The sequence below is a fragment of the Pollachius pollachius genome, assembly GCF_949987615.1.
Source record: "Pollachius pollachius genome assembly, chromosome: 18".
NCBI classification, from domain to species: domain Eukaryota; kingdom Metazoa; phylum Chordata; class Actinopteri; order Gadiformes; family Gadidae; genus Pollachius; species Pollachius pollachius.
In genome coordinates this window covers 7,771,698-7,784,104 of record NC_136951.1, presented here as the reverse complement: position 1 = coordinate 7,784,104, position 12,407 = coordinate 7,771,698, and the positions used below count along the sequence as shown (strand labels likewise).

At 44.3% G+C, this 12,407-nt stretch overlaps 1 protein-coding gene across 5 annotated transcripts in view; it reads left to right on the top strand.

Moving 5' to 3' along the window:
* The first annotated feature begins 9,039 nt into the window (after positions 1–9,039).
* ptpn13 (protein tyrosine phosphatase non-receptor type 13) overlaps positions 9,040–12,407 on the top strand; it is a 60,403-nt gene continuing 57,035 nt past the window's right edge. For all 5 annotated transcript variants that reach the window (XM_079756208.1, XM_079756206.1, XM_079756207.1 and 2 more), the window contains exon 1: positions 9,040–9,392. The gene's annotated coding sequence lies outside the window, so the exon portion shown is untranslated. The remainder of the gene's footprint in view (positions 9,393–12,407) is intronic.

Genomic DNA, 12,407 nt, shown 5'->3' with positions numbered 1-12,407 from the left:
TTGTAGTTTGTGTGTGTGTGTGTTTTCTAGTTTATTGGAAATCTGTAGCCTACGTGACCTGATAAAGTTGTTTGTTTCCTCTTTCATAGCAAGACATCAGCCTTCTGTGCCAAAAAAACTAATAAACAAACATAGGGACTGTGTTGTTATTATTATTATTATGGTTTGTTATTTTACCATCTTGGTGCATAATAACACAACAGCCTCAACCGAAACAAAGTGAATACAAATTAGATAAAAAAAAGTCAATAAAAAGCAGGTGGGTACCAATATTATGACATAAATCAGAGCTAAACTAGAACTGTCTTTGATTGATCGTGTGTCTTCATACATCCGTGTCATTATATCTGTGTGTGTATCTGCATGCATTTGTATCATATTTGCATCTCAACATCTGTCTATTTGTACATGTTTCTATCTGAGTGGCTTAATTCATGTGTGCCTGTAAGTCTACTACTCAGTGTAGAGCTTAGTCAGTCCGTCTGCTCTTCTGTGTGTCTTACTGTTTGTCTTTGTGTGTCTTCAGGGTCGCTTGCCATTCCTCCCTACTGTTGCTGGTTCTTAATATTCACAGGCTGTTCCAGGTTCTGTGGAGACGCCGGGGCAGGGGGGACAGGGGGAGGGGGGCATGGGAACTGGGCAGGGCTTCTCTGACACACTGGACAATAGTCCATGCAAATGCACTCTAATCATTCTGCCTTTGGTCAATCTTGTGCTCCATTGTTGGGTTTCCCCTGATGATGACAATGATGAGGATTACTAATGCCTGATTAATTTAATCTTTATATATAATATCATTGAGATTGACCCAGTCACTTTGCCGATACAGATAGTGGGTCTCTTGGGCTGAGGGTTAATTTCAAAGTAAAAGTCTTTCATATTTCACCATTGACATTGCTCATAATAAAGATGCCGTCCTATACATATAACTTCAACATACAATATCCCTACAGGCATTTATTTAACGTTTAAAAACACAAAAAACACAGTGTCCTTTTATTATGGGAAAACAGTGTAATGCAAGGCAATTCAGGAGCAGTTGTGATCCCACAACTGGGACTTGCTCAAATGTAATGTAGAACATATTACCTTAAACACCCAAGTTAGACACAGTATAATCACCAAAACACAGAACCCTACATAAAACCCCAGCCAGGGGCCCCTTTAATGTAAATGTCCCCTGAAGGCCAGTTTAACTCTAGGAGGAGGGCCCTGGTAGACACAGCATTCCAAAGGCTTATTCTGTGACAGGTTATCCCATAAAAGGATGTTATCACATAGAAAACAATTGACAGAAACCAATGAAGTGCCACCTCTTTAAACAGGTCCACAGAAAAGCAATATCTACCATGAACTCTCATCAATCGTCATTTCATCTGTTGAAGCCGGGATTCATTCTCGGGCAATTCAGGCCTCCATTTACTCTAAGGATCTTTGTGTCATGTGAATGTCGCAGCATAACAAGTGATTCCGACTATTCACCAGGAAGCTGAATGACCACTGTTCTCTCCCTGATCACAGCCTTTGGTTCTGTACACCGGAGGGATCCAGCAGCAGCTTCCCATGAACAGTCCCTGTCCCATCCTCCCCTTGTGAATGCCCCTAGGTGACACCCCTGCATTTACAATGCTCTACAACGCGCCCATGGTTAACCGATTTATGTTTCCCCTTTGTCCCTCCCCCCCAGCTCATCTACCTATCCATCCATCCATCGTCCATCCATTCCCCTGTCACACCATCCATCCATCCATCTAACCATCTATTCTATCAAATCATCCAGAATCCATCCCTCTGGATATCCATCCATCCATCCATCCATCCATCCATCCATCCCTCCCTTCAGCTAGCCAGTCATCCCTGTTCCCAGCCTGCCCCCTCTCCCCTCCTCCCTCCCTCCCTCCCCCTCCTGCTCCTGGTATTCACCGGCAGCTCCACGGTGATTGCTCGGTTTAGCAGCCTCAGCCTCTCCTGCAGTACGCGGCGTTGCTTAAGTGTGCAGCCTGAGCCAAACACACGCCCAAGCAGGGCCCTCGCACGGGCCTGCAGCTCACAGCCCCCCCCCACCCCCACCCCTCTGGGACGGCCTCGGCTCCGCAGGCCCCAGCCAGGAAAAACAAGTCGACACTACACCCTCCACCGCCGCTGTAGAGACGGTACCGCTACGGAGAGGCTCCGGAGAATCAGGGCTCTCTGGCGATTATTTATTGATGTTATTGTTTGTACAGCAGAGCACAGCCTCCCGGTCCGTATGTCGTTGTTCTCTGGTCAGGAACACTGCCCCGTCGTTTAAAGGCTAAGCTGTGGAGAGGCCAGCATCCGACGCTGCAGATTCTCCAGAGTAAATTGGTGTTAATAAGGACACATAGCCTTCTGTACTTAATGAGCGTGAAACGCAGTCAGCAGTACCCTGCAGAGAGCAGCCCGCCCGGCTGTTCCGCCCCGTCCAGCTTTGCGTCAAAACTTGACGACATTCCGATTCAATCCTTATGCAGAATGTCCATAAAGTATAGATAAACAAAGGCGCTACGATCCATCCACCCAGACGTCCACCAGCTGACTAATTGTTGCTTCCTTCTTGCCAAAGATTTGTTCTAATCACTTTGTCCTAATTCATAGCCCATTTCAACACATCCAATTATGTACATAATGCTGAATGTCTTCTTTCTCCTCTGAAGTCATGGAAACGCTAGCGAACACAGGGACAAGAGTGACACTCCTGAGAAGGGTTGTTAGAAGCTCACTCCCTTTGAATATCAATGTTACTTTATTTATATACTTCCAAATAGAAATATCACTGTCTCTTAACTATTGATCTGTTGTAGAGTGTTTGTCGTGATATGTCTTTGATTCCCAATTCAGAGCAAGTAGGACTAAAAAAACGAGTGAATTCAGAACTATCAACACTATATTGGAGCATTTCAACCCAAACCAGCTTCAGGGACATGGCAGCGCAACTTGTCTGGCTATTTGTTTCACTCAATCCACAAGGCACTGCTGGGTTTTCCCATAACAAGCATGATTTGAACCATGGGCGTTCAAAACTGAGTGCAACAATATAGTCATGCTGTTTAATATTGTGAATGAATACATTGCGAAGGAAAACCACATGAAAACAGCAGGATCCTAAATGAATGCAATAGACATCCATACTATGGTACAAACCACAGGAAATTATAAGTGTTTCCCTCTTATATTCTCAAGAACTGTTGGTAAAGCTAGAGAAAGCTATATAAGACAGCGGTGTATGTCCATTGATAGTATTCATTTAACCTCATGGATGGTATGTGTCTTCTACACGACTCCCGCAGTTATTTCCTCAATGCCTCGATTTCCTTCTTCTCTCAAATAAAAGTCAGCCTGACAGGTATTGCAATGAGTTCTGAGGCAATACTGAAGGGCATTCATAATTTGTAGCCAGCCTTTAAGGTATGTTATTCAGTATCACTATTGAGGAGCATGTTTGTCATTATGTGTGGTGCCATCATGCAGGTTCCATACATAATGTCCTGTCTGTGAAACAACATATTTGGTGAGGCAGTCAAGTGTTAAAGGGCCCCTGTTTCACCGCCAGGTGTGAGGTGGTTTGGCCTGCCATTTTCAGATCGATTCTTTTGTGACATCACAAGTGGGAGTTCCTACTCTGATAAGTGATAGAGAAGACAACGCCAGCCTACCAGTTGGTCCAGTCCACCAGGGATGAGACTGTATACCTCATATAAAGTTGGGGGCCCTATACATACGCTAGCACATATAAACCAACGCATTCTGTTGTTCCGGTTCCTCCATGCTTCAACTGCGGCTCGTTTCCCTAAATAATCCTTTATGGAACGACCAATTAACATAGGTAATCATTAACTTAACCATTAAGAGAGGAGAAGGCCATAATTGGGTAATAATTAGCATCCACAGCTCCCGTTTGCATAAAAATCCCCCTGAAAGCGGATCTGCTGTGTGTGTGTCTTGTCATAACAAACTACAATGTGTGCCTTGCAGCAGGGAGGCTGAACATAACACGTAGCAGGATAAGAGCTGAAGAGCTGAGGCACCTAACCCTCTTGGTAAACAGCAAAATGGACAGATCTGGTCCGGCTACATCACACATTCTACATTTTTGTCCCAAAAATCATCATCCAGCCACGATGAATTAGGTATGAGTTATTTAGTCGTATATTGTTCTCAAATGGAAACTCTAGTCCTGAAATATAGTTCAATGGCTGTATCTAATGTTAGGCTACAGTTGCCTGAACAGACACTGGGATGGAAATTTGATTTCACAGTAGCAGCAGTCTTGGAAGCTCTCTATAACATAATAAAAAAAACGGTCAATAACATGCTTTAAATATCCCTATATACCACATTGAATTCAACAATGTAACATATTGTGCAGTTCCATTGGAGTTAACCTCTGCTCATTCATATAAACCGATCTGTTGACTGTTTTCCTCCGGCACAAAATACTGCATTACTGTGACATAACAGAGGTGACAATTATTGCAACAAATACATTTAGGTTTAACAAGACAAATACCTTCAGATAAATAGTAGTGATTATAGATGTGATCTAAACCTATGTTAACCTTGCCTTGTTACAATTGATCATAATATGTGTATAAACGTCATGAAGATAACAATGATGATGACATCATGAGGATAACCGTGGGGATGAGGAAGATGAATGAACTTTAACAAAATACTTGAATATATAGTTTTACTAACTGTATCCATATAATATAAAAAGCTTTATAAATGGTTAAGTATGCTCTTTGCAGCATTTCACGGTCTCCTGCTTATGAATAATTTAGTACACAAGGTCACAATTCTGAAGCCCTGTTCTTCTCCCCGAATGGACTTTCTGTGCCATCGCAGGAGCTCCTCACGATTTACCGGCTTCCCGGCAGGGTGATCGTTTGGAAATAAGAGCTCGGGGCTCACTTCACGTTTAAACCAGAGCGATTTGCTGGAGGGGAAGTATCTTAGAAACATTTGGGCGCATGCCAAATCCCAATGAATGGATTGTAATGGGTATTTTCCGTTCAATCAGCAGTCCAGCCGAATCGTACATGATGTTTTAAATGAAGCCTATGTGGAACAGAAATATATATATTTATCCTTAATATTTGCAGCAATGTTTCCCGAGGTGATTTGAGATAAAAACAAACGTAGTCTTACATCTAGAGGATGAGAGACTCGCGGAGGACTGCGTGTTTACGTATTCTGTACCATCCCGTCTGCAGCAAAACTTGGACCTCATCCGAAAGGGACGTCCTCTTCCTCCTCCTCCTCCTCTTCCTCCCCCTCCTCCTCCTCCTCCACCCTTCCCGCAGGTTTCGCCTGCTAACGTCTCCTCATCAATAATGCACAAGTTGCACCCCGCCACACTATTTAGACATAGAAAACATCCAAAGGGTTCATCAAATGTAGGCGGATTTCTGCGTCGAGACATGCTTCCTGACGTGATGGAAACTGGACAACCTTGCCTTCAAGTCAACACATCGTGACTTGTGTTAGGCTTTTTTCTTCTCCTTAACATTTATCCTTCAGAAGCGATCCCTCTAAAGTAGGACAGAGCAGCTCGTTAAAGACACAAGGGCTGCAGCAGGTGACTTGCATCCCAAGAGGAAGGATGACTTGAAAGGCAAAAAAAAAAGCCACATTACGCAACGCTAGGACTTATTAGAGATATAGCAGACCGCTAAAAGGATTCGTGTGTGTGCGTGCACGTCCGTGTTTGCTCGTGCGTGTGTGGGTGTGTGCGTGTGTTTTGGGGGCTGCTTGTGTTTTGAACGTCATCCAGGCGTCCATTTGCACCACTCCTACCCTGATATGTTCTAACCTCAGCACCGTCAGCCATCATCCCAGATCACCGTGTGCTCAGAGCCCGGGCGTCAGCACCGAGTCTCACTCCACAACACGCTCTTTGAGGAGCTGCTAAAACATCATCATAATAACACGGCAGCACATGTTGTACATGCCTAGAACCACCGGGGCAGCAGCATCATAACATGTTATTCTGTGTCATGATGTACACGCACACCAGAATGATGCAAAGCCCATTGCCATTATAACGACGTTAAATCGAGTAACAATAATGCGGTATCCCCCCCCCCCCCCCCTTTTGATAATTCAGTGTATCCTGGATTGAGGAGCGCTCGGGACGCAGTGATGCATGTGATGCTCCGTGATGGATCGTAGTCGTCGTTGTTGAACAAGGTATAAGAGGTCGCTTCATTAAGGCACACACACAAACACACAGAGTCGCCTATGGTATCAGGGATAGTCTCGCATTTTTTTTCTTTTCTCCTCCACCCTTCATCCACATTTGCATCGCGATCACTGGACTTCATTAACCTTCGTTTCCGATCCATACTCATCACCCCACCCTCCTGCTCCCATCATCAGCAGCAGCCTCCCCGCATCGCGTCCATCCCGTCCGCGGTGCAGGGGCTGCCGTTCCCCATCCCAGACCTACCATTCCGTGCCAGCTGATGACGATCCGATCCGAGTCCGGGAACAGTCCTGGTCCAGTCCTGCTCAAAACATTCCGACTGGAAACATCGTTATACTCTCTTTTCCCTCTACGGTGACCTTGCTTGGAATGACGGGCGAAACGCTGCTGATGGGAAAAGCGCGACAACAATGCAAAAATAAATCTCACAAAACAATCGTGGCGTTGAGCAACAGAAAAAAACGGATGCTGAATCACTCCTCGTTCACCGGCTGGCGAGCATCGTTCTGCGTGCTGCAAGATGCTGCTGCTGCCCGTGAAACATTGTGAACCTACCTACCGACACGCGCACACACACACATACACACACGCACGCACAAAAGCTAGGGTGGATGATGAGAGGAAGAAGAAAAAAACCCGGAGAGGGTTAGGGAAACATGTCGCTATAGCAACTAAAACGGAGCACATGTGACGTCAAAGTGCGGAGAGAGAGAGATGGGGCTCAATCGCGGGAAGGGAGGGGTGCGATGTGGGAGGCTATGTCTCTCCCCCCCCCAACCCCCCTGAGTCTCTCTCTCTCTCTCTCTCTCTCACTCTCTCTCTACAGAAGTCTTATTACTGCCGCCTTGACCCAAAGTAATACTATTGATAATATGATTCATTTAAGTCATAACAATTATTTAAATCATTACAACAACATGGAATTGGTACAAGCAAATTAACATAATTCCATTAAATAAAAAGTGTATGCATATAAGCATATGTTGCCCTGCTATTCGATCATGCAACTCTTTATTTGGAGAGTTAGTAATTACATCAATGAGTCAAATATATAACATTGCTTCATGACACATATACAGTATATGTAGGCACAGCACGCGGAATAAAATATTTTTAGTTTTTACTCTTTCTGACTTACTTTGTGTTTGTTGACTTCTCCTGATATACACACCTCTCATTCAGCAGTCAGTGATGGGTCGTTCACGAACAATCCAATGCTTTTGATTTGCTCATTTGTAGAAACCATGGGAACCGAGTCCCACTAAGCCTATGCCGGTTCTAATTGAATCTGATTGTTCTAATCGGTAGAGGCAGCGTAAATACAATTGTTGAATTCAATTCAACTGTTTTACAGACATAAATGTTGTGCAATTTGTTTTAAGTGAAATAATATTTGATCTATGTGCTCCACCCGCGCCACTCCACACACACACACACACACACGTACACACACTTTATAATTATATTCTTGAAAAGTCACGGCAAGATATTGTTCTTACTGGACTATATTAGACGTGTTGTGGATAAAGGTTAGTGGTATGGAAGAACAGTACAAAGTGCCAAAAGTTTCTCATTTGGTGACATTTTGTGATGTTTATCAGGTGATGAATTACAGGTAGGCCAGACTAGAACAGCCTCCTGATGATATAAGGGCTATTAACGCAGAAATATATTTGTCCTTAACTAGTCTTGGACCACACTTTTCAGTACAATTCACTCATTAAAATGCAATTCTGTAAGCTTCATCCCCCCACACGAATGAGTATCTTCGGTAGAATATCTCCACAACGAAACAGGAAATAAGGTGGTAAACTCCACCTCTTTCTGTTTCTGGTTTCCGGCCCAGGTTGTGGGCGGGATGTTTCAAATAAGGGAATAAGAGAGATAAAATGTGATTCTGTTATTTTCTATCCTTGGATGCATACCATACACATTTACCTGTATTTTACAAGTAATTTTTACTTTTTAAATGAAGATTAAACAATTTACTTTGCTGTGAAAGATATAGACTAAAAGTGTCATTTTTTATGTATTCTAAATATATATATATATTTTTTTTTTCTTCAAATCTCGCCTCTCTATATTAATTGAATGCCTAAAAGTTGCACTCATATATTTGTAGGCCCATTGCATGTGCATACATCTAACATCCAGCAGATGGCAAAGACCTCGCGAGAAACGGACTGGCTGCTGTCTGTCCACGGGCTGTTTTATGGCACAGCGCGAGGAAGGAAGTACTCCACTGCGAATTGTTTCCTGACTGCTCAAGCAGCCCGCCTGTTTCCATAACGCCAAAAGTGCTCTGATGTAGTGCACGTCAAGAATGAACACTGACTGACTGTTTTATTTTGGCCTACAAGACCTAATTCTAAAGAGGCAACGTGTTTCGATTATATTCGTTTTCACTTACAAATTCACCTGCATAGCACTTGTTTTTTTAGTGTGTTTGGTATTTGTCTTTCATAGTAGCATTCATTCACCTCGCAATCAACCTTAACCCTTAAACATCCATCCTGTGCTTTTAGGCATCCTTCACTTAGGCCTACACACGTGACAGGCACGCGCGACACTTGAAATCAACTGAAATATGTGTGTTATGTTACCCTGCCGCTATTATCAATAATGGACCACTTGAATATTTTCCTCCCAGTTGTGTGTTACTATAGTGACGACTCTCGGCCCTGTGACGGTCCGCCAGCCGGCAGCCAATAAGCGGAGGGCGCCGGGTGTCTGGTTCCTCCCCGGTCAACCCACGCTATGCGGGCAGAGGGAGGAGGAGGGGTTAAACAGCTCTCAGTACGGCAACACGAAAAAATGGTAACTTGGCCGCCGCGGATAGAAAAGGGAAGGCTGAAATAGTGCCCAGTGCGGATTGAAGTGAACCTTTCCAAGAACAATTATACACGTTACTGCTCGCGTTGACACACACTAACACGCTACCGCTTGGTGGAGGGCTAACACGTCGCCTCGAGTAGGGGGGGTTTGTACCCTGGTTGTTGGGGAGAAAAAGGTAAACCTGTTGCTGCTCCGCACAGAGCTCCTCCAACTCTCAAGATGTTGCATTGTGGATGGGATGGCGTTGGGGCTCGTCGCTCTGCCCGCTCCTGAGCCTGTTCGGAGTACGAGCCGCTCTTCCTCCAGCTCGTTTCTGACCTACCCTGCCCCGGTGAGTCTCTTTCTGAACCCTCAAAAAGTCCATTCGTCCGGGACGAAAGTTACTAAACCGCCGACGAACTGAAACAGCTTGGAGAACAGGCGCCGTTAGTGCGGGTCGCACGTATCGGTCACGTTTCTGTCCACTGAGTATACGTTGGAGATGGGTTTGTGGAGCACATGAACGGGTTGATGTTGTTACTGTCACTTTGCGTTACTGCGTAAGAATAAATGTTAACTTAACCTGTGTTTTTTTTAAATACTGTGGAGCTCACACAACTTGATGTAGGATTAGAAAGATCTCACTACAAGTGTGTCCGCTACGCTCGTTTAAAAAAATCGATTTGACTTGGAAATATAAAAGCAGTGGAAAGAAATGGATTTGTTTTCGTGTCGAATTGTTATAAATTCAGTGACGCACAGTCTTGGCACTATCTTGAATATGGGCGGACGGTTGAATATGAAGACCAATCGTGCCTGCGCCTTCCCAACTCCCCAAACCAAGGCCTGCTAGTCCCAACACATACCCGTCCCACTGTGAGATTGTATCAATCCTACAGGGAGATCATCAGGATATCTCTCTTCCTCTACCATTACAGATAGTGTAAACATGTACTACACATTGTTAATTAGTACTATACTTACTAATTAACAATCCAAACTGAAGGTGGCAAGGGAGACTGTATAAAGGTTTAGGACTATTTTATAAGAAGGCTCTTCCAAAGCACCTCCCCCCACCTGCTTCATGAAGGACCACTTGCAGAGGTACTGAAAAATAATCGCTGGCATTCGGCCCTGAGATATCTGGCAAGTGTGAAGGGAGGATGTGAGGGGGAGAAATATGAAAATATTGACCTCATCTCCAGTGTGTGTGTGTGTGTGTGTGTGTGCTTGTGTGGAAAGGGTCGGTTTATATACTGACTGACTGGGTGGGGTGTGGTTTAGTAAGAGCATGCTCTGCATGTCACGGTACCCATAGCAACCCTATGATTAGCAGGAATGGGACGGATGAGGTTGAGGGAGACCAAAATGAGAATCCAGGGCCCTCTGTCCTCGTAGCAGGAGTTGATAATCACCGGCCTGGTGGCCTCAGTGGCCCTGGAAAACATTAATAGGCGGAGAGTAGTGGCTTGGTCGTCAGCGGAGGAACAATTATGGAGCCCGAGGAAGGGGTCCACTTTTTTTATTTTAATTTGATTTAACCCTAATTTTACCAGGTAGGCCCACTAGAATCTAATTGAGAATTAAATTAGAAAGTATTTTCCAAGAGAGACCTGGCCAAGAGCAGTATAAAACAACATTCACCAAAAACTAAAACAAAAGGCATAACCGCTACAGTCCTCTGAATAAGTTAGTTACATTTGCTGCAAAGGCATCAATACTGTGGCTCTCCATATCCTTTAGGGGTGATGTCAATTCATGATATTGGTCCCCGTGATTCTTGCTGGCATGTTTATCAAGGTTGATGGTGTGAATCATGGAACACTTTGATTCAGGGAAATGAGCAGCTCGGCTAGCCTGCGTATGAGAAGTTTTTTTTATTTACTGTTAACTTGACTTGAGTCCATGCATGCATCTACCTGCACTGCAGCATAACTGTTTTGCATATGTTTGCAACTTGTGCAGGTGCCATGATATGACTCTAATAATAGATACCGGTCCACGTTTTGGCATGTTAATGTTACATAAGTTGTTGTTTCACATGAATGACCTGGAGAGGTTTTCAACTTTGTTGATGGTTTAGGCTACTTCTGGTCTCAATGGTTTCTGGTTATAATGTTGAAAAAACGGACAGAAGAAAAGTTGTCTATTCAACTGTCAACTTTGATACCTTATGTAGAAATAAAACAATATTGGTGTAATGCAATAATGCCAAACATCTTATTTTAGTTTTCTTCCAGTCTTGCAGCAGTTTTTGAGTTGAAATTATCTGCTGTCCTTAAAAGCTTTTCTAATCTCTCAATGACTGGGAAGTCAAGAATGTTTTACACCAAATCAAGCCGTCAAATCAACCGTTTTAGTGGTTTTCTCTTTAAGAGTTGCTAAACGGGTGAATATTTTCTCTGGGGCTTGTTTTCAAACCCATTACGGGGCTTAAAGCCATGTTACAGAGAGGGAGGGGAGAGAAGCAGGTCTTACCTAAGCACCCAGTAAAGCACGCTATCACGTTTCCTGGATTATTTTCTTAAAAATCCTTGTGACTGGAGCCAAGCCGTAGCTCTACACAGCATCAGAGAGAGTAACAAGCTTTGTGTTTGTGTGCTGTAGTGTGGGAATATCATGGAATACCTCACAAACAAACATCGCCCCGCAGGTTTTGAATAAAAGACAGTGGGTTTTGTGGTGGCTTTGAGGGTGTGGTGGTGTGGCGGCGGTGGTGGTGGTGATGAAGGCTGTCTGATCTCACTGTTTTGGGCCACTGCCCCCCTAATCCCCCCCCTCCATAATGAGCCAAGACCCCCGGGCCAATGGGAGAGGGGCTGGCCTCCGCTCGCAGCATCCGTGTGGATAAAAAAACATTCCACTGTACGTCCCTGTTGAAATAACAAGGGGTGGGGCAAAAAACAATCAGCCTCCACAGAGCCCACTTTACCAGGTTTTAATGAGTAAGGGGCAGAATAGGGTAGTAACCGACTCCCCCCCTTTTGCCTCGCGCACCTCCCCATTAACCAGATTAATAAACGTGCATTCTTGCATAAACATGGCTGAAGTGATTACTCATTAACGGCTCGCCAAACAGATACTCATTTGAACAATGTTGCCCCACATCCATCCCTGAGATACATAGGAAGGCCCCTTTCAGTCCGAGGCTTGGGAGTCAAACATGATGACGGTTGCTTTGCTCAGTGCTCAGTTACTTTGGCCTGGATGTTAGCTATACACAGATACACTGAATATAGGCTACATACGGGCCCCAACTGGAGTGGGTGAGTGTTTAGGAAACAGGCTTTTAGTTTTGGAGTTGGGACATGAATGGGGGTGGTTCCACTTATTTTGTTTATGTGAAAGGCAAGGTGTTCTGATTGGT